Raw genomic sequence first — 27,658 nt, 5'->3', positions numbered from 1 at the left:
GTGTTCTGGGTGAGGGCAATGCTTTGTAACTGGCCTCGGTGAACACTTTGAGTGATTCACTGAACACAAGTCCCTTACCTTGTAGGTAGAATGACATTGAAGGAATAACTTTCTAAAAAGGGTGTTCTTACTTAGAGAAATATTAGAAGTTTGACTTTTCACATTAAACTACTGTGCCATACTGCTGTTTGCACTGTATTCGCCACATGGCCACCCTGCAGACAACAGCACCAACAAACATTGCTTCATTGCTTTTTCATTATGATTCTTGATTATGCCACAAGGTTGCCTGTATTCTTTTGGTATACTTGAATGGTACTTTTAGGGCTGGACTTTTGTTCTAAAGTGCAGAGCTCCACTCAGCAAATTGAACAGGAGCCCCCCCCCCCCCAATTCTCTAGGTCTGGCTTATCACATTTTGGGGAAGTTAAGTGAAGTATCTGTTACTATGTAAAGAACTCTGCAGAAACATTAGGTCCAGGGTCTAAAATTACCTAACTGCGCCATTGTATACTTACTCCACCAAAGAGTAGTTGGTAGTTCAATGCAGCACTGTTGTGTAATTCACTAGGCATGCCATAAAGTGGCAGTATGCAGGCTGGGAGCGATCTCTAATAAATTCATTCCTTGGGTTTTATCTCCACTGGGTGCTAACCTCTTGGCACCTTTCTCTAAGGAGTAATGATTGTTTTGCACAGTGAATCAAGCTTATGATGGAATGTGTAATACAATGCTTCTAAGAGCTAAAATAGCTATTTGCTTTACTTGAAGGGAAGTTTTTCATACATATCTGTTTGTTTTAACCCCCACCCCTTTTCCTTTTAGACTGAATCCTTCATTTTGGTTTTCTTTTTCTTTTTTTGGTTGAAGTATCTTTTGTGCAAGCAATGAACAGATTGATGAAATGAGGAAAAAAGTAGCGTATGAATGCTTAGGCTATTGAGGAAAACATATTGCTCTCCCAGATTGGTGATGCTGCTTTTCTTCCAGCAGGCTGTGTTATGACCAGGGCATTGTGTGTGTTGTATAGTCAACACAAATAAACAGAATAAGCACAACTCAAAATTCTTGCCAGCCCAGATTTAAAACAATAAAACTTAAATGCACAAAGACTTCACTTGTTACTGAAAATACCATATACAAGGTGCTAGGCAAGCCTCTGGGGAGGTTTCTCAATAGCTGAGGTGCCACCACTGAAAAGGCCCTCTTTTTGATAACTACCTGCTCAACTTTGCTTAGCATGTGAACCTAGAACAGGGCATCTAAAGATCTTAATGTTCAGGAAGTTATATGCAGGAGGGGGCAATATTTCAGGTAATCTAGTCCTAAACTGATTAGGGTTTGGTTTGTTAAAACTAGCACTTTAAATTGGGCCCTGGAAAAGATCAGGACACAATGTAGCTAATAAAACAAATTTCTAGGTAAAAATCTGTAAACACCTAAAATCTCAAATGATGCTTGCAAGGCATTAGAAAACCAGTGCAGATTTTGCTGTGTTTGGGTAATGTACTGCTAAGTTGGCTGCCATCTGAAGATGAACAAATGCTATTCCAGCTGTAGGCCAGGGCATACAACCCCATACAGAGTTGACAGCAGTAATTTGCACACTATTGTTCATGTGGGTGGAGAAACAAGGGTGTTTGAAATGTGGTCATCTTTTCTTAATCTATATTTACCTTTCCAGATTTGGAGAGGAAACAAGTATATGCTTCTGTTAGTGGGAATCAAGTAGTGATGTATCTTAAATTCTGCTGCCCCAGAATCTTAGGGTGAATGCAATAAATAAAATACTAAACAACAACAACAACAACATATTATTTACATCCTGCCCATCTGACTGGGTGGCATTTATACATATGAATGAGCACATGCAAACATACTGCAAATATGTGCCCTTTTTTGGGAGGGGCAATTCACAACTGGCAAACACACAGTGTTTTTATAGACAGAAGCACTCTTCATGTAGGATATGCATGGGCAGTGTAACATCAAGTACAGCCTGAGAAGTCTTTCTACCACAACTATGCTTTGTATTGCAGCTACTTGATCCATAAAGTTGTAGTGTGAAAAATACCGGTACAGTACTTGCACTGCACTTCAGACACTTATGATAGGCATACAGTTTTCTACACAAAGAGGATGTTCACACAGGAAACATATAATGTGCCCTTCGTAGGTGGCAAGTAAATAATGTTACTGCATTCACATGAATCCTCTTCGGTAGATTAATGTTTTTATCAAGCCAGGGATGTTCTCCCATGAAAAGCTGCTCAGAAGGTTACCTGACCAAACATAACAATTCTATTTCCAAAGGCAGGAAGGAACCTCTTGTATCTTAATCCCTTTGTCACGGTGTTACACTGTTAAGATATTCTGAGGGAAGAGTGCCACCTATTGATTTGCCCGCAACCATCTCTTGCATTTCTTAGCATGGAAACCTGCCAATGGACATAATGGTCTATTTATAGTCCTGCTTCAGTTATTGGAGCTGACTTGAGTAGCATGTCTTCAGGCTTAGTCCGTCACCTTGCAAGCCTTCAAAACCCAAAGCTGGCAAAAGGCTTGAGCTTGGCTACAGCAGTGACTCCATATAGAAAACTAAGAGAAGTATCTTTCTGTAGGCTGGCTGTCAGAGGTATTCGGCTCATCAGCTAGAGCAGGCACAGATTGCTTCCATCCTGCATCAGACAGGAATAGTTTAGAAAGGGGATGTCTCACTGGAGGCTGAATCCAACCTGCAAAGCAGTTTTATCTGCCTGCCCTCCATTCCAGTGTTCAAGCCAAAAATTTGATCAGTGAGGTAATTTTTTTTGCTCACAGCTCATTTAAAAAAAAATCATGTGAAAGATAAGGGTTACATCCACACCACACATGTAAAAGCATTAGTCTTCTACTAAAAGTCATGGAGAATCCTGGTAATTGTTAAGGTGCTGACTTCAGAACTACAGTTCCTAGCACCCTTAAGTTACAGTTCCCAGGTAGATTCATATTAAAATGAAAATGAAATGAAAATGCCTCACAGTCCTTTGTGACTTTACAGTTATCTAATCCAGCCATAGAAAAACCTCGCTTACTCTAGGAAACACATCCATTTCAATCTCACATAAATAATGAAATAATTATGCACCACAGACTACTCTTGTCCCTCATTCGAGTAGGTTGTATACCAGTGCCAGTAAGTTTAATGAGCTGTTGTCCTGAACCTTGTTGACTTTTTCTCCACATGAAGCTCATGCAAGATGTCGGGCTATAGACAAGATTTATATTTTGCAATGCAGTTCCATTTTGCAGTCTTTTTCTTAAGGCCAGCTTGTGAGAGGAAGTTGTGTTCAGAGGCTACAGGCAAATAGGTGGAGGACCGCAACCTTTTTTCCAGCCAAGAATTCTGTGCCTTTAACAGCAAAGTGACAGGCAGAAATTGAGGAGGTGGTGTGTTCCCCAGGATGCTGTGGAAAAAAACTTCCAGATGACTTGGTGGCCATCACCACATTCTGTGGTAACACGTTCAATTTTTTAATTATGGCATGTGTGAAGAAATATTTCCCTTTGTCTGTCACGAATCCCCCACCATTCAGCATCCACAATCATTTGAGGCCAGGGTGACTGGAAATAAAATCAGAGGAGAACCTTTTTTTGTTTTATTTTATTGTTAGGTGAGCAATAACCAGATAGTGGTGAGGATTCAGCTGTGCCTCCTGCTTGGATAATCTGAGATTCAGATGGCCCCCAATAGGGGTATATTTCTTTATTGGTACGCTGCTGTTCCTACGAGTAGCTCAGGATAGCTTGGGAATTGTTGACATTCAGTACTTAGAATAGTTTGGGACTTTCCATCAAGTGTGTATACATCAAGGTATGTGTGGAGGTGGGATGTAGAAAACTTCATTAATTAGAATATAGTTAAATAGGCCTTTAAAATGTGGCATGCTTTACTGATAGTTATGGTCCTGTAGGCCAGCATGAGAGACAGTGAGTTGCCTAAGGCAATTCATATCACAGAGAAGGGATTGGTACTCAGACCTCCACAAGCCATCTATCCACCGCAAGAAGAACCAGGAATCTTTGGACCTGTAGATGCTGTTAGATTAGAACTCCTATCAACCCTGATCAATGCCTAAGACTGATGGGAGTTGGAGTCCCAACAACACCAGGAGGGCACTACACCATGCCGGCTCTCCAATATTACTAGTTCTCAACTGGAAAATGGCACCTCTCCCTTCAGAAGCTCAGAAAACATCTTTGCATCTAGCACTGCAGGTGGCATTAATTATTGTAGCAATTTCTGTCTCCAGGCCTTGTCAAACTTCTGCTCTGCCAATTGCTGTCTATTGTGACACTAACAATATCCAGTGATTTCCCAGAAATCAAGATGTTGGGTACAGGACACCAGGCAGCCCTATTATTCATTCCTAAAAGAATATTTATTCATTTCTTCAGAGTGCCTCTTTATAGTGTCTTTATAGTTCTTAATTGAAGGACGCAGATGTGTTGGGCCTCCAGTCCAAATTCTTAAATTAAGCATGAATTGCCTAGGAGATTTCCCAGTCTTGTTGTTTGTTACATCAAACCTACTGCCAGCTTTATTGCTCAGAGATGCAACCACCTCGCCGAGAAGCTCATTTGGGCTCAGCTACAAAAGCTGGAAGTGCTGCCTTGAGACATTCATAGCCTGCTTTCTGCAGGCACCTGCGATTTTTTAATAATGCCATCAAATTCTTGTTGATAGAAGCTGAGCATGTGTAGGATAAGAAAACCTACAAAGAAAAGTTTAATTCTTACCCCCATTATGTCATTTGTTCTGTTTGCTTGGGTTGAAGCTGTCTGCCTTGAAAGGCTGCAAAACCTCAATGCTGCTATTGTTTGCCTGCTTACCGGTATATATCAAATGAGTCATTCAGATTGAGCATTGCTAGAATATGAAGGTGTCATGAAAAGATCTGGATAAAAGTACTGGATTCTTGTTGTCAAGTAGAAATAGAGCTTTAATATTATGTTCTTCTTTTGCAGAAAAGTTTAAGAGTTTGGTTTTTTTTACAGAAACCAACCAGAATATAGAGCTTAATTAAATTGACAAAATATGTAATATGAGGATTCCATTTAATTGACCTTTATTAAAGGTTTCTGCCTTTGGTGCAAGCAAGTGTGGGCATCTCATTACAGATTTTTTAAAGTCCTTTTAAATAAGATGTTCTGAAACTGTTTATTTCTCAATGAGAATTATTCAAGATTAATGCAAGAAAATGCATCAGTATAATTAGGGGTCTGCCACCACAGTTTTCTCAAGTTCATCTTTATAATTTGAAATAAGAGTTCAATCATGTTGAAAATTACTTTTAAGTTTTCCATCTAGCTCTTGAACCCATTGTCCACATTTGGTTTGAACACATTGTCACCATTATTAGTTTTGGGTGATCTGCCTACTACCCTTCCTGGAAAAAAGGATATTTTCACTGTTGTGCATGCCCTGGTAACCTCCCCATTGGACTACTATAAAGCACTCTACATGGTGCTATTCTTGAATGTAGTTCAGAAAATGTTGTTCAAAATTCAGCAGCATATAACACACAAAAACTATTTGCATGACCTCCATGAGTTGCCTGTGTTCCCCCCGCCCTGCCCCCAGGCCCAATTCAAGGTGTTGGTACCTAGGCCTACATTTAAATACCTTTATAACCTGGGCCTGGGATATTTGGGAGAGTGCCTTCTGCCTTGTCTACCTTCCTACTCTTTCAGAGTGGTTACTGAAAAGCCTTCTGCCTGCCACTGCTAAAACATATTTTACAATAGTGACCCCTAAGCTTTGAACTCAGCTTCCTTTTACAGAGCCTTCTCAGTAGTGGCACCCACCCTGTGGAATGCCCTCCCATCAGATGTTAAGGAGATGAGTAATTAAATAACATTTAGGAAACATCTGAAGGCAGCCCTGTATAGGGAAGCTTTTAAATGTTTAATGTTTTACTATGTTTTTATATATGCTGGAAGCCGCCCAGAGTGGCTGGGAAAACCCAGTCAGATGGGCAGCGTACAAATAAATCATCATCATCATCATCAAGTCAGAAATTTGTCACTTTGAACCGTGCTTCACCCAGGCTTATTTTAATAGTATGTTGGTATCAGTTTGTCCCTCTGCTTTGGTGTCTTGATTTTCCAAATTTCATGGTGTGTTGTTTTAAATCTAGTTCTTCCCTTTGAGAATGTTATATTGCTTTACTAAATATTATGTAAGCATGTTTAGTTGCCAGCTGTTTTCATAGCCTATAACACATGATCTGCTTCTCTAAGCTGAATCTGCAGGCTTGGCTTTCTCTTGGAGAACGGCCAATGAACTACTTTATGACAGAAAAGCAGGGACTATTGGGTGCATGGTGGTAATGGGAACCCATGAGCATGCTGACTTCACCGCATGCAGAAAAGGCCCATTCTGTTTGAACTGCCGCATGTGATACTGTGATGAGTTTATGGCCAGTCCATATCCATCTGATGGTTTGACAGCATAACAAATATGTATTATAAGCTTGTGCGTAGCTGGCAGTCGGATAGGGAGCAAGTGGCAAAAATTGTTCTGTAAGAATGCAGAGTAGCTGTGTCTTCTCAGCCACCAAGTGATCACCAAAATGTGCAGCAAAACTTCCCATGTATGGATCTGGGTTTTAGGGGGAGACAGGATTCATTTATATGATGCAAAAGAGGTGGATATTTTCTGCGTTTTTATTATTTTATTTATTGTTAGTGGCAGAGAAGTTTCCTAATTGTGACCCTACGGTACAGCTTTCCTGAACCAGGGAAATTCTGTTTGAGTCGGTGTGATGAGTCACCAAGCAATTTTTGTTTACTCTATCTCTCTTTCTGAAATTTGTCCCTGTTACTTTTGGCAACAAAAACAAACACACAAATATTTTTATTTTTATTGTTACAGCTTTCATACTTCATACCCTTTTTTCAAAAATGTTTTGATATAAACAAATAAAACCCCAGACCCCCCCCCCCCAAGGCTTGACGACTACCATGTCATGTTGTTGTTTTCTTATTACGGGTCCAGTGCAGAAGAAAGCAATCACCATAATTGTCAGGGAAGTGCCACCTGGCCCGCTGAGGGGAAAGGAGGGTCCGTTAGCATACAGTGAGTCCCGATGCCTTTTCAGCAGCAGCACCTCTTCCAGCGCAAAGAGCAGCCACACCTCCAGTGGGGAGGAAGGGGAAGGGGCCAGCCAGGAGAGGAGAGGGCTTGGGGATGTTGCTGAGAGCCCCAGCACCTCACCTCGTCCGGCTGGTCAGGAGGGAAGCACGCCATTTCCGGTGCCCCAATTGCGCAGAGGGGTGAAACGCAAGGGGGCGGGTAGGAGGAGATTTGGGGTGCCGGTGCTCTTATGCTGGGGAAGGAGCCGGAAGGGGCCACTCCCGGATTTTGCCAGCAACTGAGACAGACATGCTTTTGTAGCCCTGCACTGTAAATAGTTTGCACAATAAAACTGCCAAAAGACTGTTTGGGTTCCTGCCTCGTTACTCGTAAGCACCATCACGTGAACCTCACAATAATCATATTCATTAAACAAAGGGATTTAAGGCATCATGAAAAACATCAACTGAGGTTAATTCTCCTGGCACTTGAATCATTCCCCCCCCCCCAAATTGTGGCATGTTGTTGTTGTTGTTCAGTCGTTCAGTCGTGTCCGACTCTTCGTGACCCCATGGACCAGAGCATGCCAGGCACGCCTATCCTTCACTGCCTCTCGCAGTTTGGCCATATCTTTTATATGCCTGTTGTCTTTGTCCATGGAGTTTTCTTGGCAGGGGTACTGGAGCGGCTTGCCAGTTCCTTCTCCAGGTGGATCACGTTTGGTCCAAACTCTCCGCTATGACCTGTCCATCTTGACCTGTCCATAGCTTCCCTGAGTAATTCAAGCCCCTTCGCCACGACAAGGCAGTGATCCATGAAGGGGCATACACATGAATTGTGGCATACAGAGTTCAAAGTGTCCTTGTACTTATTAATATGAAAAATAAAACAACTCCATTCAGGAGAGAAAATGCGTCCTGTTTCACTTGTCCCTTGACCATGGATTTCATATTAAGCTTCTCTATAGTGGTGATTTCCCAAAGTTTACTGTTCCAGACATTTAAAGTAGGAGTCCTGTTTTTTCTCCCTCAGTTGGGTGGTGCTGTGGGTTAAACCACTGAGCCTAGGGCTTGCTAGTCGAAAGATCAGCAGTTCGAATCCCTGCGATGGGGTGAGCTCCCGTTGCTCGGTCCCAGCTCCTGCCAACCTAGCAGTTCGAAAGCACGCAGTGCAAGTAGATAAATAGGTTCTGCTGCGGCGGGAAGGTTGACGGTGTTTCTGTGTGCTGCTCTGGTTTGCCAGAAGCGGCTTAGTTGTGCTAGCCACATGACCCGGAAGCTGTACACTGGCTCCCTCGGCCAGTAAAGCGAGATGAATGCCGCAACCCCAGAGTCGTCCATGACTGGATCTAGTGGTCAGGGGTCCCTTTACCTTCATCAGCTATCATGAATCTAATTGAGTCCTTAAATACTCTACCATCCCGCTTTAAGTAAAACCATGAATGTAATACCAGTTTTCAACAGTTGTTTGTCCATTTACAGTGCTCATTTCCTTGAGTTGCTTATTTCCAAACTTCACTGCCTTGTAACTGCAGTTAAATATAAGTGATCTCCTGACCATAACCCCTCCAACACTAGCATATATGTTAATCTCACGGGGGTATATATAATACCATGTTTGGATTGCTTATAAGGCATTTTATCTGGGCTATGGAGACAGATTGCAGCAGTTTCACTCTCTAGCAGTTTCACCCTTTGACTAGCAAATTGAATTTCCTTCCCTGCATCTCTTTCCCAAACTGCCCTAAGGATGGCAATCTTTCCTGTAACATCTTTTGTTAATATCTTTGAAACCAAAGCCCTCAATTCATCTTCCTTGGTCAAAACCAAGGCCTCCAATGGCATGAGATCCTCTGGTTGCTTGCTCCAGAATCTTTGTTAGAAATAACATAACAGACCTGCTGGGTATTAAGCCAGTTGACTTACATGTTGGGCGATTCATCTCTCAGTTGTTCTCCTGTGCAGGCATGCTGCATTGTGTGTGTGTGTGTGTGTGAAATCATGTGATGGGAGGAGGCCTGATGGGCCCTAGTTGCAGCTGTGGGAGGGCCCAACTGGCTGTAGAAGATTGACGGGCCCCAGCTCCCTCAGTGAAAATTGGGGGGAGGGGCTCAGCTCCCATGGCCCCGCAAAAATGGCACGCCTGCTATGAGTCAGCCGGTGTTACTATAAAAGGCCCTGAGTGAGTACAATCTCTTTCCCTTCCTTCCCCTTAATTGTGTTTCAGTAGTCACACACTGTACAGTAGATGGATGGATGATTTATTGCCATCATTTTGGAAGACCCACAAGGGATTAATTCAGATTCCCATGCTATTCCCTACCACAATTGTTCACTGAGTGACCATGTTGCTAGCACCTTGTCCACATACAGCTTGCTGCAGCCTTCATGCACTTGTTTGGAAGGGTTTCCATTGCTTTCTACCTGACACTAAATGTATTTAAACTATTGCTAGATTAGAAATAAACCGTGCACTGACATAGCAGCAAGCTATTCTTTGCTAAAAAGGCTGTCCCAGAGCTTTGTCAGCATGGCTTTCTTTCTCTGCCTTTTTGGTTGCTGGAGAAATAAAACTACACTGGCTTTCTGCCACCCCAATAAATCAAATTCAGATGAACCTGGTCCCTGTATAAGCATTTGGGCAGCACACAGAGTTCGCTGCTTAGCGGGCTTGTGACCTAGTGGCACTGACCCAGAATTTCCATTTGTGGCCTTTGGAGCCCTCACTTGAGGGGTGGCACTGCTCTGCTTCGCATGATCATGGTGGCTTGAGCAAGGGCAGCTGTATATATGAACAACCCCAATATGGAAGAAACAGGGCTATGCCCTCCTGAAGTATTCACACTGTGGACATATTAGGTTGCTTTTTAATGTAGCACAGATAGTCTTTTTAATCTCTAAAAGAAATTATCATCACAAAATACAATGCAAGACCACTGTGTCAGCCTTTGGATTTGCATGAAAAATTTAAAACCACCCAGCTGGGAAAAAGACTTATCAGAATAAATCATTGTTTGTGCCAGCTGGAATGGAGAAACACAGCGAAAGGGAAGCGAGAGAAAAGGAAAGGGCAGGCTAGCACTAGGGGAGCTTGAGGAATTTCACCTATGTGAACTCTTCTACAGAATGACCTGATCTGTACCTCTCCGACTAATGTGTGGATCAGGACCTAGCCATCAATCAGATTTTGCAGTTCACCAAATGTTGGAACGCAGTTTTATCAAAATAGGCATTTAAATATGCTATTTTGAGAAGTTTTTTGTTTTGTTTTTAAAGAATAGAATCACGGGTAAATAGACAGATTTGTTTCTCCTGAGCTAGGACAGTCCAGCATGCAGCCAACCTTTATGCTCAAGTGCAGAGGTTACTGAGATAAATTGTTGTGCCCCTTCCAAAGCAATTTGAATCATTCCTACACCAGTTCTCAGATGTTTTCAATCTGTCTGATGCAGGCTAAATCAACCAACTTGGCACTGAGTTGCTGTAAATTCTTAACTTCAACAAGCCTGTAAATAAACCATTTCACATCTTTTTCTGGACCCGTTCAGCCATCCTGCATTGCTCTTGAGGGCAATGCTTCAACAGTTAATGCTGCTTATTCACTCACATGTAATAATTATAGTGTCTGCTTCTTAGAGCTGCCAGGAGCTGCACCCCACCGGGGTGGAAAGTAGTGACAGCAGCAAAGAACAATGCACTGTACAGAATCCTAAGCAGGGATTTGCTTGTTTGTGTGTAATGAAACTTCAGTGCCTTTCATCACGCTGGAGTAAGTTATCGTACTAAAAGCTCTTTCTCTGCATTGCAGTCTGGGCAAGTATAGCACGGGTGTGCTCAAAGGAGACCCAAACAATGGATAATTTAATTTTGCTGTTGTTGTGTTGTGGCTATTGTAATCTCCCTGGCAATTTTCCATAACAAAGGCAAGTACAAAGCTGGCAGATTTAATTATGGCTGCACCGACTGGTAAGAATGGATTAAGGTTTCCGGTACAAGGATGGGGCAACCTGTTCAGGAGATCTTTTATTTTGTGTGCTAGCTCTAGCATGAAGTGATGTGTAAAGCTGCACATGGATTAAGAGGGCTTGCTGTACAAGGACTTTATAATCATAGGGTTGGAACAAATCTGGGGTTTCATTCCCAATGAAGGCTACTTAAAGCATCAATCCCTGTCTGAACCAAGTATCGTCTAGTTAGCCCTTCCAAATAATCTCGGAGGAGTCTTGCCAAACGTCTTGCTTACATGTGCAGTTTGTATACAACAGTTCCCTTCCTTTCCCTTGTGCTACTGTTGTTGCCACCATTCTCTTTTCTAGCATGTGGCACATTCACAAGAGCTTCTGTGCAACACATGACTCTCTTTGCACCCTCAAGGATCATACATGTTGCTCCCATTTCCCTCCCCATCCCTATCCCATTACTTACTGATTTTTTTGCCCCCTTCAACTTTAGCCCTAATAAGAGGAGAGTGTTGCGATGTGCGTGAAAGAGTACATTCAAAATGGTTGAATGAAGCTTTTTTTATTATCCCCAGTGCTTAAGTTAATTAACCAAGTGATTCTCTGAGTAGTTTGTTTCTTAACAGCAGCCTAATAATAAGCATATTCAATTCCCACTGAATTCACTCAGAGCATAGACACTACACTACCTTGCCAGAGAGCGTCTTAAGGGAGTGTATAATCATACTTGAACGACCAATATTTTCATAATGGTTTTGTTTATGTGCTAATAAAATTATTGAAGGAAGGAAAGTCCAATACAATGCAATGTATCTGCCAGCCACCAATGCTTAGATATACTGGTGTGTGCTGGAACATATTGATGATTAAAATAGATGCCAAGAAGATGCAGTGGAATTAAGGAAAACACACAAAGGCTCATGCTTATTTTTGTTACAGAGCTTTAGATTTTCCATACCATCAATTGGTAATAAAATCCTGGATTAGGGAGAGCTGAGGATTTATGCCTCTGTATCAGGGGTTCCCAAACTGTGGTCCATAACCTTCATTCACGTGGTCCGTGGCCTGTCTGTGGATTTGTGGTTGAAGGTGGCACATCCATTGCAATTAGTATTCATACTGACTATTAACTCTCTCTTTTTGGCTTGTTTTTAAAGTTGTATGTTACTGTATTGCAATTTGAATTCTGTAGAATTCTGTAGCTAGCAGGAAATTTTTTTTAAACAGCCCACCAAGACTCCATATTGCTCTATACTGCTTGTTGGAAAGCCCTCAACCCAAACAGACCTAATATTGAACACTTGAGAAACTGGCACAGACTAGAAATAGAGTGACCCACCCAGGCCTAAATTCCATACATACAGAACTGTATTGGCTGGTCTTGATTTTGAGCCAGCCTTGTCTCAAGGGCTCAGGGTGAATAGCAACCACAAAATATGAGACATTTCCCCATTCCCAAAAGGTTTACAAGCATATGCTCAGATTGTGACAGTCTAATTCAGTGCAATTAGGATTAATACCTGGACTTGGTTTTTACTTTAGAAAAGATTCTTTTGATGACCCCTCCCTTTGACCTATGGCTGAGGCTCCAGTTATTTATGAAACTTGCTTAGATTTATGTGTTCCCCTGCTGTTTCCTTTGCTCCCAAGAAACATCAAGGAAGACAGATTGTCTGTTCCATCGGAGCTTAGCTCTGGGGCTGCTAAGCTGCTAATAAAATCCTTAGTGTAAACTAAAGCTGCTTCATTGCTGCTGTATTTTTCACTTGACTGCCACATGTGGTTCCAAGGGACCAGTCCATCAACTGAGAACTACCAAGAGGACACACACACACACACACAGAGAGAGAGAGAGAGAGACTGTTTGCCTTTCTCCAAGCACCTTCCTTTGTGTTCTATGTGAATTGCATTGGAAAACAACATAGGCAAAATGCTTGTTCAGTGATAGCTGAGCTCTCTCTCAATCTTTTTGGTTTTTTATTATTGTTTGCTTTGTATGGCAGTTTAGGAAAGACCCTCTGGAATATTGCAGTGTGGCAGCTTCAATAAAACGTCTCCCTTAATGGCTTCTGTATTCTGATACAAGCCCTGCTATATCTGCCAATGACAGAAGGAACACTTACTTCGCATAATCAATTAATCTTGGTTTTGCAAGCTGTACGTGAATTTTCTTGTTGGTTCAAAGCATGGCAACTGATGGAGACAAATTAAAATTACCAGGAAGAAACAGGAATTAGTGGTTCTGTCCATTCATTAGCGGGAGGCTGGGGGACAATCAGTAAAGGTTAGAATCAGATTCAGGAGACTGTGTCTCACAGTCACCAGTCCAGAAAAAGCTACCAAAGTCACCATTTTTGAAAGCTTAATTATCTACAAAGGCAGTATTATTCATTTGTCCTTGCACTCATTATTTAATAGTTACTTAACATTTATACCTCACTTTTCACCACTTAGGCCTTCAAGGCAGCATTCAAATATGCCTGAATAAAGTCCTTTGCAGTGTCAGCAAAGGCAAGCTTCCCAATGTAGATCTTCCCTAAAGGAACAGAGCATCTTGCCCTATGCCTGAAGTCTACCCAGCATCTGGTTGTCTTGCCCTTGGGAGTGGGGCAAAGAAAAGGCGAGGGGAAAATTGACAGCGGTGGTACAGAATGTGGTGAAGCTCCTTGTTGAACAATATTATAAGGACACGATGGAGCAATGCCACAACTACAATGCCCAACTGTGTGCTGAGAGAAGTATTTGATCACCATTTCTGGACTCACAGACTGGAGTGGCACAGAGTAACTGCTACAAGCAGAAGCAGCACAGGGGGCCAGGTTTGGCATCTGGCCAGCTCTATTCCTACCCAGCTTGGCGCGGGCGGAAAAAATGTTGCACTCTCCCTCCTGAGGATCCAAGGCTTCCCTTCCGTTCCATTAAAACGGACACTGAGCAGACCCTAAAGAAAGAGGGTGTGATCTCTTAGGATGGCAGTAGCCTGGAGGCCCTTTTGAGGACGGACTCTCTTGAGAAGCGCAGTCTGCCCGACCCTCATACTGACGAAGACAGCCTTGGAGAGATTCCTGTTGCCAATAGCCACACAAGGAAAAGGAACCTGGAACCTGATGATTTATTAGATCAGGTATGTCCAACAGGTAGATCGTGATCTACTGGTAGATCACTGGACGTCTGTGGTAGATCACTGGTAAATCACTCACTCAGCAACTTTGACCTGAACCCCCAAAAGGGGGTAGATCACTGCTAGTCTTTAACTCTGTGAGAAGATCACAGTCTCTTGGAAGTTGGCCACCCCTGTATTAGATGATGAGGACTATGAAGAAGACATGCCAAAATGCCGAGGCAAAGGAGTTGGGAGCACCCTTAGCCATTTTGGGAGACAACCGTATGCCTCTGATATCTATGGGAAGTGTTTCAAGGGCCATCCTGGGCTGAGTTACCACTATGTGCACTTCCACCTACTGAGGAAGAGGGGGAAGACAAGGAAGGCTTGCAGCTTCCCACACCTGCATCACAGAAATCTGAGGAGCAGAAATCCAAGAGAGGTCTGGATGGTTAGGCCTTGCCCAACAATTACTGCGACTTTTGCCTTGGAGACTCCAAGATCAAAAAGAAAACGGGGCAACCTGGTTTCATGTTCTGACTGTGGATGATCAGGGCACCCTTCATGAGTGGCTCCCTGTCTGTGGAATGCTCTCTCCTGGGAAATTCGCCTGGCGCCTTCATTATACACCTTTAGACACCTGGTAGCATATGGGTAGCCAATACGTTCCTTTTTAACAGTTACCTAGTGAACTTTGTGGCTGTGTAGGGATTTTAACGTGGAACACCCCCGTCCCTTCCTTGTCCAACTCCATAACGTTTACTGTGGCTTTCAGACAGTTCAGTCCTCATGAACAGAAGCAGCAGCATTTGTGCTGTTGATTTCTTACAGTATGTGATATGTGCTGGTTGTCTTCTGGGACTGTTAAGACCCCAGTTGGGGCACTGTATTAAATACGAAATGGCTGGCAAGCCATTTGGGTTAGTTAACTTTAACTGAATATTAATATGCAGAGGTGGCAGACCTTACTATATGTATGAGGGTGTAAGTCCTAATTAACTCAGTGGGACACGCTTCTAAGTAAAAAGGGATAGGAATATGCTGACAGTCATTGAATTCCTTTTATTTCCTGTTCTGTGTATCATTGTTTAGTTGGATATGCAAAAGCAGTTCTCTATAATGATGCTCTAAGGTCTGAATAATAATAATAAAACTGTGCCCTTCTCAGTTTTTCCGGTGAGACTATCATACTCCCGCCTGTAACTGCTTCGAGCTGCATCCTAATTTTTAGTAAAGGGAGCCGTCGAGGGAATGTTTGTATTTCTTCAGTGATCCATCTGTCATTTCCAGTCACTGGCTTGGAAAAGAAATCCTTTTAGACTGTTCTGCTGCATTTTCTTGAACACCAGCTCCTAGCAACCTGGCAATCAAACCAGTTCAGATGTGACATGATGACACGATATATGCTCTCCAATTGTGCATCTCAGCTGCTGGCACACATGGAACTTTATACTGCTGTTGTGTGTATCCTCTGCCATCCTATTCCTGATAAAATGTGCTTTTATTTTCTTTTTGCTTTTTGCAATGCCTGCTCCTACAGACCATAACTCCGTGGTAGAGCATCTATTTTGCAGGCAAAAGATCCCAGGTTCAATCCCCAGAACCTCCAGATAGGTCTGTCAGAGACTCCTGCCTGAAACCCTGGAGAGCCACTGCCAGTCAGTGTAGACCAGGCATCCCCAACCTTTGGCCCTCCAGATGCTTTGGACTACAATTCCCGTCATCCCTGACCACTGGTCCTGTTAGCTAGGGATCATAGGAATTGTAGGCCAAAACATCTGGAGGGCTGCAGGTTGGGGATGCCTGGTGTAGACAATGCTGAAAGAGATTGCCTGATTATCTTACTCAGTATGTGGCAGCATCCTATTTTCACACACACACACACACACACACAGCCCACTCATAAAATATCAGGGTGGTGTAAAACAGTTTATACGAATGCAATAAAACATAAGACACATTTGCACTTGTTGTTGTTCAGTCATTCAGTCGTGTCCGACTCTTCGTGACCCCATGGACCAGAGCACGCCAGGCACCCCTATCCCTCATTGCCCCCCGCAGTTTGGCCAAACCCATGCCAGCCGCCTCGAGAACACTGTCCAACCATCTCATCCTCTGTCATCCACTTCTCCTTGTGCCCTCCATCTTTCCCAACATCAGGGTCTTTTCCAGGGAGTCTTCTCTTCTCATGAGGTGGCCAAAGTACTGGAGACTCAACTTCAGGATCTGCCCTTCTAGTGAGCACTCAGGGCTGATTTCTTTAAGACACATAAAACTATACAAAATTATTATAAATATGATTGGCTCATTTTTTGGGGGGGGGGGGCAAAAAGTGAAATAGGCCTGTCAGCATAAAAGAAAAAAGTCTTCTAGAGATGTCAGTAGCAAGGATGCCTTCTGAATCTCTGCTGTAAAAGTGTTCCACAGCATGGGGCTGGTGACACAAAATGTCCCACTTCTAGTTGAAGCCAGTCAGGCTTGTGAAACATGGGGAACAACCAATGATGCTCCTCCAGATGATCTCCATGATCAGACTGGGGTGTAAGGGGTACAAGAACCTTAACGTGACCTGGTAGCATGTGGGTAGCCAATACAGCCATTTTAGCAGAGCTGTCCTGTTCTGACAACGAGCTGCCTCATCAGCAGTCTTGTCTAGTCTTGCACATCCACCCCTGATTAGATCTTATGGGGAAGCAAAGCTGCATGTCAAGTGTGTACTGATGACACTGTGCTCCAGAACTCCTCAGGATTGCTCCCAGTGACTTCATGCAGATGTTAAATAGTAATGGGGACAAAATAGCGTCCTGTATTTCCATGCGCTCTGGCACTTGTCACAGTCCTCCGTGCGCCAGTAGCTGTTGAGTCATGCTGGCTACATGACCCAGAAAGCTGTAGGTGGACAAACGCCGGCTCCCACGGCCTGAAGTGAGATGAGCGCCACACCCCATAGTTGCCTTTGACTGGACTTAACCATCCAGGGGTCCTTTACCCTTTTTTACCTATAGCATAAGTGACAGAGGGCTGAAAAACAACCCCTCAGTGCTAATTTATGGACTCAGCCATGCAGGTAAGAGTTATACCACCATAATATGGTGCATCCAATGCCTATCCCACACATTTGATCTAGGAGTATATAGTCAGTAGCATCAGAAGCCACTAAGATTAATGGGTTTGTGGTCCCTCTCTTAATAAAGGTAATCTCTCAGGGTAACCAAGGCTGATTCAGTCTCCAAACCAGGCCTGAACCGAGACTGAAGTGGGTCTTATGTTCTGTGTCAGACTGGTGCTATTGGATATAGCTGTACCAATCTGAAAAGGCACGGGCTTTTCACTGCTAACATCCAGGGTAGAAAAAATGGTTTAGGCTCTAATTTGATCCTCAGCTAGCAAAGACATTCTGGTAATGATCAGCTAAAATATGTTCCGGGCTTCACAAACTCTTCATTAATGGGCATGCTATTGAAAATAACCCCCATTTTCTACCTTAATGCTGAAAAGTGATCAAGTAAAAGGGATGAAACCCTGCCATGAAATGTTTTTAAAACAGAATTTTCCACGCAAAACATGTACTACTTTTTTTTAGAGCATGCCTTGAGCAAAGAATGGCCTAGTTTTGCTTTTGTGTGTGTGTGTGTGTGTGTGTGTGTTTTTAAATCCTTCTGATTTTCCTGCTGCAGCTCTGTACAACAAATGATGCTGTCATGTACCAGGGCAATTTTGGGCAACTGTAACTGCGTTTTAAAAAATGAGAAGATTGTTTTGTTTTCTTTGTAGATCCCAGTTAGATCTTTTAGCCAATCAATACAGAGTTTAATCATTTTAGTCTTGTCACAAGTTACTTCATTTTTAAATAACGGGCCAGTGTGATATGGACTAGGACTGGGGAGACCCATACCCAACTACTCACTCATCCACAAATCTCCCTGGGTGACCCTGGGGAAGTCACTGTCTTAGTCTAACCCACCTCACATGTTTGTTTTGAAAATGAAAATGGGAGTGGGGGAGAGAACCATGTACAGTTGTACCTCGGGTTACGTACGCTCTGGGTTGCATACTTTTCGGGTTATGAACTCCGCTAACCCGGAAGCGCAACCCGGCGTGCGCACGATTTGCACATGCGCAGAGTGTTTTTTGAGGTTTTTCGGGGTTTTTCGGTCTGCGCATGCACAGAACGAATTGTTCGGGTTGCGTCCTTTTCGGGTTATGTACTGTAACCCGGAACGGATTAAGTACGTAACCCGGGGTACCGCTGTATGTACCTTGAGCTCATTCGACAGAAGGCGAGAGAAATGAAAAATCCAATATATTTTGGGTAGAGGCAGCCTGTACAGGTAAGCCAGCCAAAAGAATTACATGGGTCCATGGGAGTGACGGCATATCAAGGAACAGAATTGCCTGGACTACAGGACACCAGTTTTCCTATTCCTGGCTTTCATAAATTAATTTTGTTTTCCAAGGTTCGATACAATCGCCATGGAGTATTTCTTCTTGCTGACTGACCTGCATGTTGTTGTTGTTCAGTCGTTCAGTCGTGTCCGACTCTTCGTGACCCCATGGACCAGAGCACGCCAGGCACGCCTATCCTTCACTGCCTCTCGCAGTTTGGCCAAACTCATGTTAGTAGCTTCGAGAACACTGTCCAACCATCTCATCTTCTGTCGTCCCCTTCTCCTTGTGCCCTCCATCTTTCCCAGCATCAGGGTCTTTTCCAGGGAGTCTTCTCTTCTCATGAGGTGGCCAAAGTACTGGAGCCTCAACTTCAGGATCTGTCCTTCTAGTGAGTACTCAGGGCTGATTTCTTTGAGAATGGATAGGTTTGATCTTCTTGCAGTCCATGGGACTCTCAAGAGTCTCCTCCAGCACCATAATTCAAAAGCATCAATTCTACGGCGATCAGCCTTCTTGATGGTCCAGCTCTCACTTCCGTACATTACTACTGGGAAAACCATAGCTTTAACTATACGGACCTTTGTCGGCAAGGTGATGTCTTTGCTTTTTAAGATGCTGTCTAGGTTTGTCATTGCTTTTCTCCCAAGAAGCAGGCGTCTTCTAATTTCGTGACTGCTGTCACCATCTGCAGTGATCATGGAACCCAAGAAAGTGAAATCTCTCACTGCCTCCATTTCTTCCCCTTCTATTTGCCAGGAGGTGATGGGACCAGTGGCCATGATCTTAGTTTTTTTGATGTTGAGCTTCAGACCATATTTTGCGCTCTCCTCTTTCACCCTCATTAAAAGGTTCTTTAATTCTTCCTCACTTTCTGCCATCAAGGTAGTATCATCAGCATATCTGAGGTTGTTGATATTTTTTCCGGCAATCTTAATTCCGGTTGGGGATTCATCCAGTCCAGCCTTTCGCATGATGAATTCTGCATATAAGTTAAATAAGCAGGGAGACAATATACAGCCTTGTCGTACTCCTTTCCCAATTTTGAACCAATCAGTTGTTCCATATCCAGTTCTAACTGTAGCTTCTTGTCCCACATAGAGATTTCTCAGGAGGCAAATGAGGTGATCCGGCACTCCCATTTCTTTAAGAACTTGCCATAGTTTGCTGTGGTCGACACAGTCAAATGCTTTTGCATAATCAATGAAGCAGAAGTAGATGTTTTTCTGGAACTCTCTGGCTTTCTCCATAATCCAGCGCATGTTTGCAATTTGGTCTCTGGTTCCTCTGCCCCTTCGAAATCCAGCTTGCACTTCTGGGAGTTCTCGGTCCACATACTGCTTAAGCCTGCCTTGTAGAATTTTAAGCATAACCTTGCTAGCGTGTGAAATGAGTGCAATTGTGCGGTAGTTGGAGCATTCTTTGGCCCTGCCCTTCTTTGGGATTGGGATGTAGACTGATCTTCTCCAATCCTCTGGCCACTGCTGAGTTTTCCAAACTTGCTGGCATATTGAGTGCAGCACCTTAACAGCATCCTCTTTTAAAATTTTAAATAGTTCAGCTGGAATATCATCACTTCCACTGGCCTTGTTGTTAGCCAGGCTTTCTAAGGCCCATTTGACTTCACTCTCCAGGATGTCTGGCTCAAGGTCAGCAACCACATTACCTGGGGTGTATGAGACCTCCATATCTTTCTGGTATAATTCCTCTGTGTATTCTTGCCACCTCTTCTTGATGTCTTCTGCTTCTGTTAGGTCCTTTCCACTTTTGTCCTTAATTGTGGTAATCTTTGTACGAAATGTTCCTTTCATATCTCCAATTTTCTTGAATAAATCTCTGGTTTTTCCCATTCTGTTATTTTCCTCTATTTCTTTGCATTGCTCGTTTAGAAAGGCCCTCTTGTCTCTCCTTGCTATTCTTTGGAAATCTGCATTCAATTTCCTGTATCTTTCACGATCTCCTTCGCATTTTGCTTGTCTTCTCTCCCCCGCTATTTGTAAGGCCTCATTGGACAGCCACTTTGCTTTCTTGCATTTCTTTTTCATTGGGATGGTTTTCGTTGCTGTCTCCTGTATAATGCTACGAGCCTCCATCCACAGTTCTTCAGGTACTCTATCCACCAAATCTAAATCCTTGAACCTGTTCTTCACTTCAACTGTGTATTCATAAGGAATTTGATTTAGATTGTATCTTACTGGCCCAGTGGTTTTTCCTACTTTCTTCAGTTTAAGCTGGAATTTTGCTATAAGAAGCTGATGATCTGAGCCACAGTCAGCTCCAGGTCTTGTTTTTGCTGAGTGTATAGAGCTTCTCCATCTTTGGCTGCAGAGAATATAATCAATCTGATTTCGATGTTGCCCATCTGGTGATGTCCATGTGTAGAGTCGTCTCTTGTGTTGTTGGAAAAGAGTGTTTGTGATGACCAGCTTGTTCTCTTGACAGAACTCTATTAGCCTTTGCCCTGCTTCATTTTGATCTCCAAGGCCAAACTTGCCAGTTGTTCCTTTTATCTCTTGACTCCCTACTTTAGCATTCCAATCCCCTATAATGAGAAGAACATCCTTCTTTGGTGTCATTTCTATAAGGTGTTGTAAGTCTTCATAGAATTTGTCAATTTCGGTTTCTTCAGCACTGGTAGTTGGTGCATAAACTTGGATTACTGTGATGTTAAAAGGACTGCCTTGGATTCGTATCGAGATCATTCTATCATTTTTGAAATTGCATCCCAGTACAGCTTTCGCCACTCTTTTGTTGACTATGAGGGCCACTCCATTTCTTTTACGGGATTCCTGCCCACAGTAGTAGATATGATAGTCATCCGAACTGAATTCGCCCATTCCTGTCCATTTTAGTTCACTGATGCCTAGGATGTCAATGTTTATTCTTGCCATCTCATTTTTTACCACATCCAGCTTACCAAGGTTCATGGTTCTTACATTCCAGGTTCCTATGCAATACTTTTCTTTACAGCATTGGACTTTCCTTTCGCTTCCAGGCATATCCGCAACTGAGCGTCCTTTCGGCTTTGGCCTAGCCGCTTCATCAGCTCTGGATCTACTTGTACTTGTCCTCCGCTCTTCCCCAGTAGCATGTTGGACGCCTTCCGACCTGAGGGGCTCATCTTCCAGCGTCATATCTTTTATATGCCTGTTGTCTTTGTCCATGGAGTTTTCTTGGCAGGGATACTGGAGCGGCTTGCCAGTTCCTTCTCCAGGTGGATCACGTTTGGTCCAAACTCTCCGCTATGACCTGTCCATCTTGACCTGTCCATAGCTTCCCTGAGTAATTCAAGCCCCTTCGCCACGACAAGGCAGTGATCCATGAAGGGGACTGACCTGCATAGGCTACCCCTACTCAAAATACATTGCAATGGTTGTTGGAAAGACAGCCTTTGCAGGCTTGAAAGGCAAGGATATCTGGGGAATCCCTTTATATCTACAGGATGAGATGCAACATAGCACAAGCAGGAGTTCACTCATGCAGTAGGGTTACTCCTCCCTCCCCTCCTCTCTACAGAAGCCTGCACCCCAAAGATCTTTTACAGAGAGTTGAGGGACTCTTTGGAGCACATTTGGGGGAGTGCATAGGGGGACTGGAGGAGAAAATAAGATAAACTGAAAATCCTGTAACGCATGTGGATTTCCATTGCACAAACAGGTGGAGTTAACTAGATGTCATCCTCTGTCTCTAAATGTAAAGAAAGCCTCCAAAAATGGACTGTGGGTGTACATGCAAATTAATGACATGATGACTGCAACAAATGTGAATGAGCCATCGTGGATATCAAACCTTTAGCTAGAACTTTCACCCCAAGTTTAGCTCTTTCCCATGGAGTCAGTTCACACATTCAGCTGCTAGGAATCACATGTAGGGAACCAGTCCTATGCTGCTATTGTATTTTGTTGCAAATGAAAAGACATTTAGTTGCAGTACTACCGGTAGTAATTCCACTTAGCAACTTAGAAACGGTACAGTTATAAACAGATGATGAGTTTCATTCAGATTTTCTATCTCTTAAAGCGTTTAATTCTGTCTCAGCCTAATACTAAGCAACATCTTGTCTGCTTGCTTGGAAATTTAGTGATGGCTCTTATTTTCCCTGACAAGTCAGAGAGCTAGCTTGATGGCTATTGGCTGGCTTTTCTGTTTGCTGGTAGGATTTGTACTGCAGCCTTACCTCCTGAATTAATGGCAGACTGTTCTATTATGATGCCCTGAATAACCATGGTGCCACTTGTCAAGGAGATAACGTTTGATGCTCAGAAGTGCAGACTTAGAAGGGAGGAAGATGAACTGCATCATTGTTAATTCTTTAATACGTGAAACTACTTAGCCAACCACAGTTAGATCAAAGCCGCCCTTGAAAAGATTGTGGTTTCAGGATAGAGGATCCTGGAAGTGGTTTGGATGGCTACATTATAGCTGGTAGCCCTGGGATGGGGGAAAAAAAAACCAGAGTGTGAAATTGTCTCTAGGTTCAAATTGCCTTTGTTTTCAGTTCAGAATAAATTCGCTTGTGTATGTGTGTAACTATCTTTTATACTTACTTTGAGACATAGAAAAGAAACTGAAGCTTGTTTGTCAGCAATGACTAATTGTAAGCAAAATAACCGATAATGAATAATACAGATAGTAATATCTGCTGTATATCAGTTCACCAAAAGTTTGGATAAATAGGAAAGTTTTAAATGGGCATCTAAAAGATAACAGTGTAGAAGACTGACAAATCCATATTTGTGCTTCTATACAAGTATTACTGTATATGTATAAGGGTTCTACAAACAATGCAAAATGTGGCAGTATTAAAATGCACCTACCTCTTCAGAAGAATATTCTATTCTCACTCAAAATAGTTGGCATTCTGTGCCCACTGAGCATGTTCAGTTATCATTTGGATGTTTTGGGGATTCCCTCCAATTAGTGTTTTTTTCTTTTTTAAATGAAAGGCTTTTATTTTTTTGTACATTTACAAACTTTTGGGGTCCCCCAGAACATGCTGACATCTTCCTCTTGTGCATGGATTGTGCTGTTTTGACTAAGTAAGAATCAGCCTTTGGATAGATCACTGTTATGGATATGATATTTACAATGTATTGGGAAAACAGAGGCACTCTTTTCCAATGAATCTCTCTTCCGCTGCATCTGAATAAGATGGATTCACACAGCATGCTCACTCACTGTAAGGCCATTTTTCTGTGGCAAAGAGCCATTTGAAACCTGCCTTTTGGATGGGTTTGTCAGGTCTTATTTTGCTGATAGTTACTGCAATCCTAGCTTGACATAGCATGAATTGTCTGGGGAAGGAAATGCTATAAAGGAATATTGCACCAGTACAATTGCTGGTTTAATATTCTCTTCCTTTATAGCTTTGCCTTTGCATGTATATTTGTGTGCCTGTATTTCACATTGTTTTAATGATTTACTTAAAGAACAGTTTTATATTATTGTTGTTTGAGTAGAGCAATCTCAGCACCTAAATACTCTTTATAAACATGTGTGACTCACAGCTGTCAGATTAAAGGATTTTGAGGTCTGGGTTTCAAATGTTTACTGCTTTCTGAAATTAGACTGCATGGTTCAGCAAAGTATATTCTCTCTTATATAGCCAGCTATTATTCCACTGAAAAGTCAACCCTTTTACAAGGGACTGGATTTAGTAAAGTGCTGTGGCGGTCAAGTGATAAAAGGTATGTCACATAGAATGCATGGGTAGCACATGGTAGTATCATTCATTCCTCAGCTTCTGCTGTTGGTGGAGAAGACTGAATGTTGTTGTTTTTTCTATTTAGAGAATTCCCCAGTGGCACATTTTACCTGGGTCTTGAGATGGCTCATTAATAACTTTTAGTAAATGAGAAGAGGCAGTTAAGAAAAGATGCCAAGATACTGAATAGGTTTATTCCTTTGAAACTTCGTACACACCAAATGTTAAATGGCTAATTTAAATGTTAAATGGCTTTCCCATTACTTCCATCACCTCCTGTTGGCATGTGGTAGTAGCAGAACAGGGACTGGGAACCCGTGACCCTCCAAATGTTGTAGCACTATGATTATCATCATTCCTGACCTTTGTCATGCTGGCTGGCATAGGTTCCCCTCCTCTGATTAAATTTTTTTCTCAGTAGTGGCAGCCCAGTTCTGAAGAATGCATTTTATACTTTCAAGAGACAGATGAGAACAGTGTTGTTGTGCAGAGTGTTTTTCCTTCCACGGTAGCTGTGGTTTTTAATAGGTATTTATTTTTAAAATTACTTTGATTCATTAAATACCTTTGTGACCCACCTTTCTTCCTAAGCATGAGTACAGTGACCATAGGTCTGCTTTACAGAAGTGACCCCTCTCATTGAAGGGATCCTCTGTTTGAATGACTGTCTGGTCCAAGACCAGTTAAAACAAAACAAAACTGGAAGAAGCAGGGTCAGCTCAGGATGTTCTGCTGCCTGGTGCAGAAAACAAGATGGTGATCCCATTCCCCAGCAAAAGTCGATGTGGGGCAACGGAATAGTGTCCTCCACAGAAACTGAGGGAAGCAGGGTAGTTTGGAGAACCGGGTGCAGGACAGGCTGCGTGGTCCACAAATCACAGTCCTCAAATAGAGGGGAATGCTAACCCCTTCCCAGCACCTGCTGCCTGAGGTGGTTGCCTCACTTTGCCTAATGATAAAAAAGGGGAGAAGGAGTTCGGAAGTTGCCCATCAACAGGCTGAGCTGGTATACAGATCACTTGTTTACAGCCTTCCCAGCTATGCACTGTATTTATGTTTAAATTATAACAGTTATTTCTAAATTTGTCTAAATTAGAATATGCTCCCCCCCCCCTCAAATCTGTGTCCTCTTTTTTGGTACCTCCAATATACTCAGGGGAAGGATACAATTTAAGATACAACAAAGACCTCCAGTTTTTGTTCTTCTCCCACTGTTCACTCAAAAATTACAAGCCCTACTACTTATTTCTGGAATGCATTATATGTGCTGGGTTGTAGCTCTGTTGCTAAGGAATCACAGCAGACACAATACAGCAATGTGTTACAGCATGAAAAGGGCTGGTTTCTATGGATTCTGGCAAACAGCATGTAGTGGGAATTCCCTTTGGATACACATTACATTAATCTTTCCATCTCACATCAGAATTGTAGTAAATTAATTTATGTTCCAATATCACGGCTTGGCTGTGCAGCACTCTGAATGAACAGTTGTAAACACAAATGAAACAAATGGGTCTCCTGTGAGCGTTAGTTGCCATTTTTTCCTGTTGTCTCAGCAAAGCAATTGTGGAACACTCAAATTATTTTTAAATTTCCTTACAAATGTGCTGTTCGGGATTCTAGACACTTGGCCTCCTTCTTTCCTCACACAGCTGCACCAAAGAAAGAGGCACATGTTTTTCACTGTATGCCTCTAAGTGGCAAGCGTATGGCTGGCATTTGTTAACACAGGAATAAAAACAGACCTAATTTAGTCTGTGGCAATACTAACCAAGACAGGGAGTGTACAGCATAAGAGCACCTTTTGTACTTGTTCTCTTTGTTTGTGGCTGTTAGCACTTGTGTTACAGACTGGTGCTCCACAGAGGTCTCTGTGACGTGGAGGTTGTACTCACAGTAGACTTGCAGTATTGGAAGCGAGACAGCAGCTGCAGGTGACAGAGGTGGCGGGCATTTTACTTTCCCACAATGTGCTAATATAGCTTCACTCCACGACTTTACGGGAAATATAAATGGAAGCTCTCCAGAACTAGCCTGGACAGGCTAGTTATACCATACTTAGGACAGGGATTTGGCAACACCAGTCCTAAGTATGGTATTTGCTGTTACCAGCATTCCAACACCTCCTCCTCCCAGTCTGCTCCCTCTGACTACTACTCATTGTCCCACCACCAATCCTCTGGCTCTGAGCCTTCTTCCCCTGGGGGTTGCCTTGGGGGTTCCCCTGAGGGTTGCCTCCGACCACTCCTCTGCATCCAGCTGGTCCATGACATAGCCTCAGGGTGAGTTATCATTATTATTGTTATGATTGGTGTTTGGTGAAGTGGATAAATCCTCTGTTTACTTGATCAAGGACATTTCTGCCCACATAATGAAAAGAGAACTAACATGGAAGCAAGCTCCACTGTTTTCAATGGACTCTACCAGTCCAAACCTATATGTGTTTATTCAGAAGTACCGGTAAGTACCACTGAGCTTACTTTTAGATAACTAGGTATAGGGTTGTAGTCATATTCCCAGGAACGTATACTTCAAATTGTAATTTAAAATTATTTAATTTCTAGTGAAAAAATGTGTGTCTTGGCCTTGTTTAGTTCACATAAGGCAGTGTTTTTCAACCACTGTTCCGCGGCACACTAGTGTGCCGCAAGATGTTGCCTGGTGTGCCGTGGGAAAAATTGAAAAATTACTTTATATATAGTCAATATAGGCACAGAGTTAAATTTTTTAACATTTTCTAATGGTGGTGTGCCTCGTGATTTTTTTCATGAAACAAGTGTGCCTTTGCCCAAAAAAGGTTGAAAAACACTGACATAAGGGACAGTAAACATCACATGCTGTCTTGGATAGGGGAGGGTGGGAAGAAAGACATTTTAAGAAGAAGGGAGACCATTCCTCACCCACCCCTGGGGCCTGGAATAAGATGTTAAATCTGAAACCCTCCTGAAGGTTAAAAATCTAATTGTGCTCTAGACACATGAATTGATACAGAAACAACTGGTCACAGCTTAGTAAGCAGTTGTCAATAACATGAAATTTATTATTATAATTGGCTGTAGATGACATTGCTGGAAGGGTCACCTGTAAAAGCAAGGAGTGAATTGACCTGGAGCTTTTAAAAAATCCAGGTCTATGAGGTCAGAGCTTAAGTAATGCTGAAAGAGCCTTATATTAGCAAGCTCTGGGTTCTAAAGAACCAAGCAAGACTAGATTGGGGCAATGCAGTTCTGAAGCTATACTGACCAAAGGGATGGCCACTTAGGCAAACAGAGAACAAGGAGACAATTTGAAGAGGCATCCAAAGATGGATGTGAGATGCTGCTGCTGAAGAAGACTGATTTAATCCAAACAGATTTCACAAAGAAAATAGTTTAATTCTACTTTCAGTCA

The 27,658-nt window shown here is 42.7% G+C and overlaps 1 protein-coding gene and 1 pseudogene across 2 annotated transcripts in view; both read left to right on the top strand.

Moving 5' to 3' along the window:
• LOC117055949 overlaps window positions 1-14,728 on the top strand; it is a 39,977-nt pseudogene extending 25,249 nt beyond the window's left edge.
• Window positions 1-27,658, top strand: part of TMEM108 (transmembrane protein 108) — a 178,632-nt gene that overhangs the window by 32,429 nt on the left and 118,545 nt on the right. The gene's annotated exons all lie outside the window — the stretch shown is intronic.

This window comes from Lacerta agilis, chromosome 12, assembly GCF_009819535.1.
Source record: "Lacerta agilis isolate rLacAgi1 chromosome 12, rLacAgi1.pri, whole genome shotgun sequence".
Classification (NCBI taxonomy): Eukaryota; Metazoa; Chordata; class Lepidosauria; order Squamata; family Lacertidae; genus Lacerta; species Lacerta agilis.
Note: the sequence above shows the minus strand (reverse complement) of the source record. Positions and strands in the feature narration are given on the sequence as shown.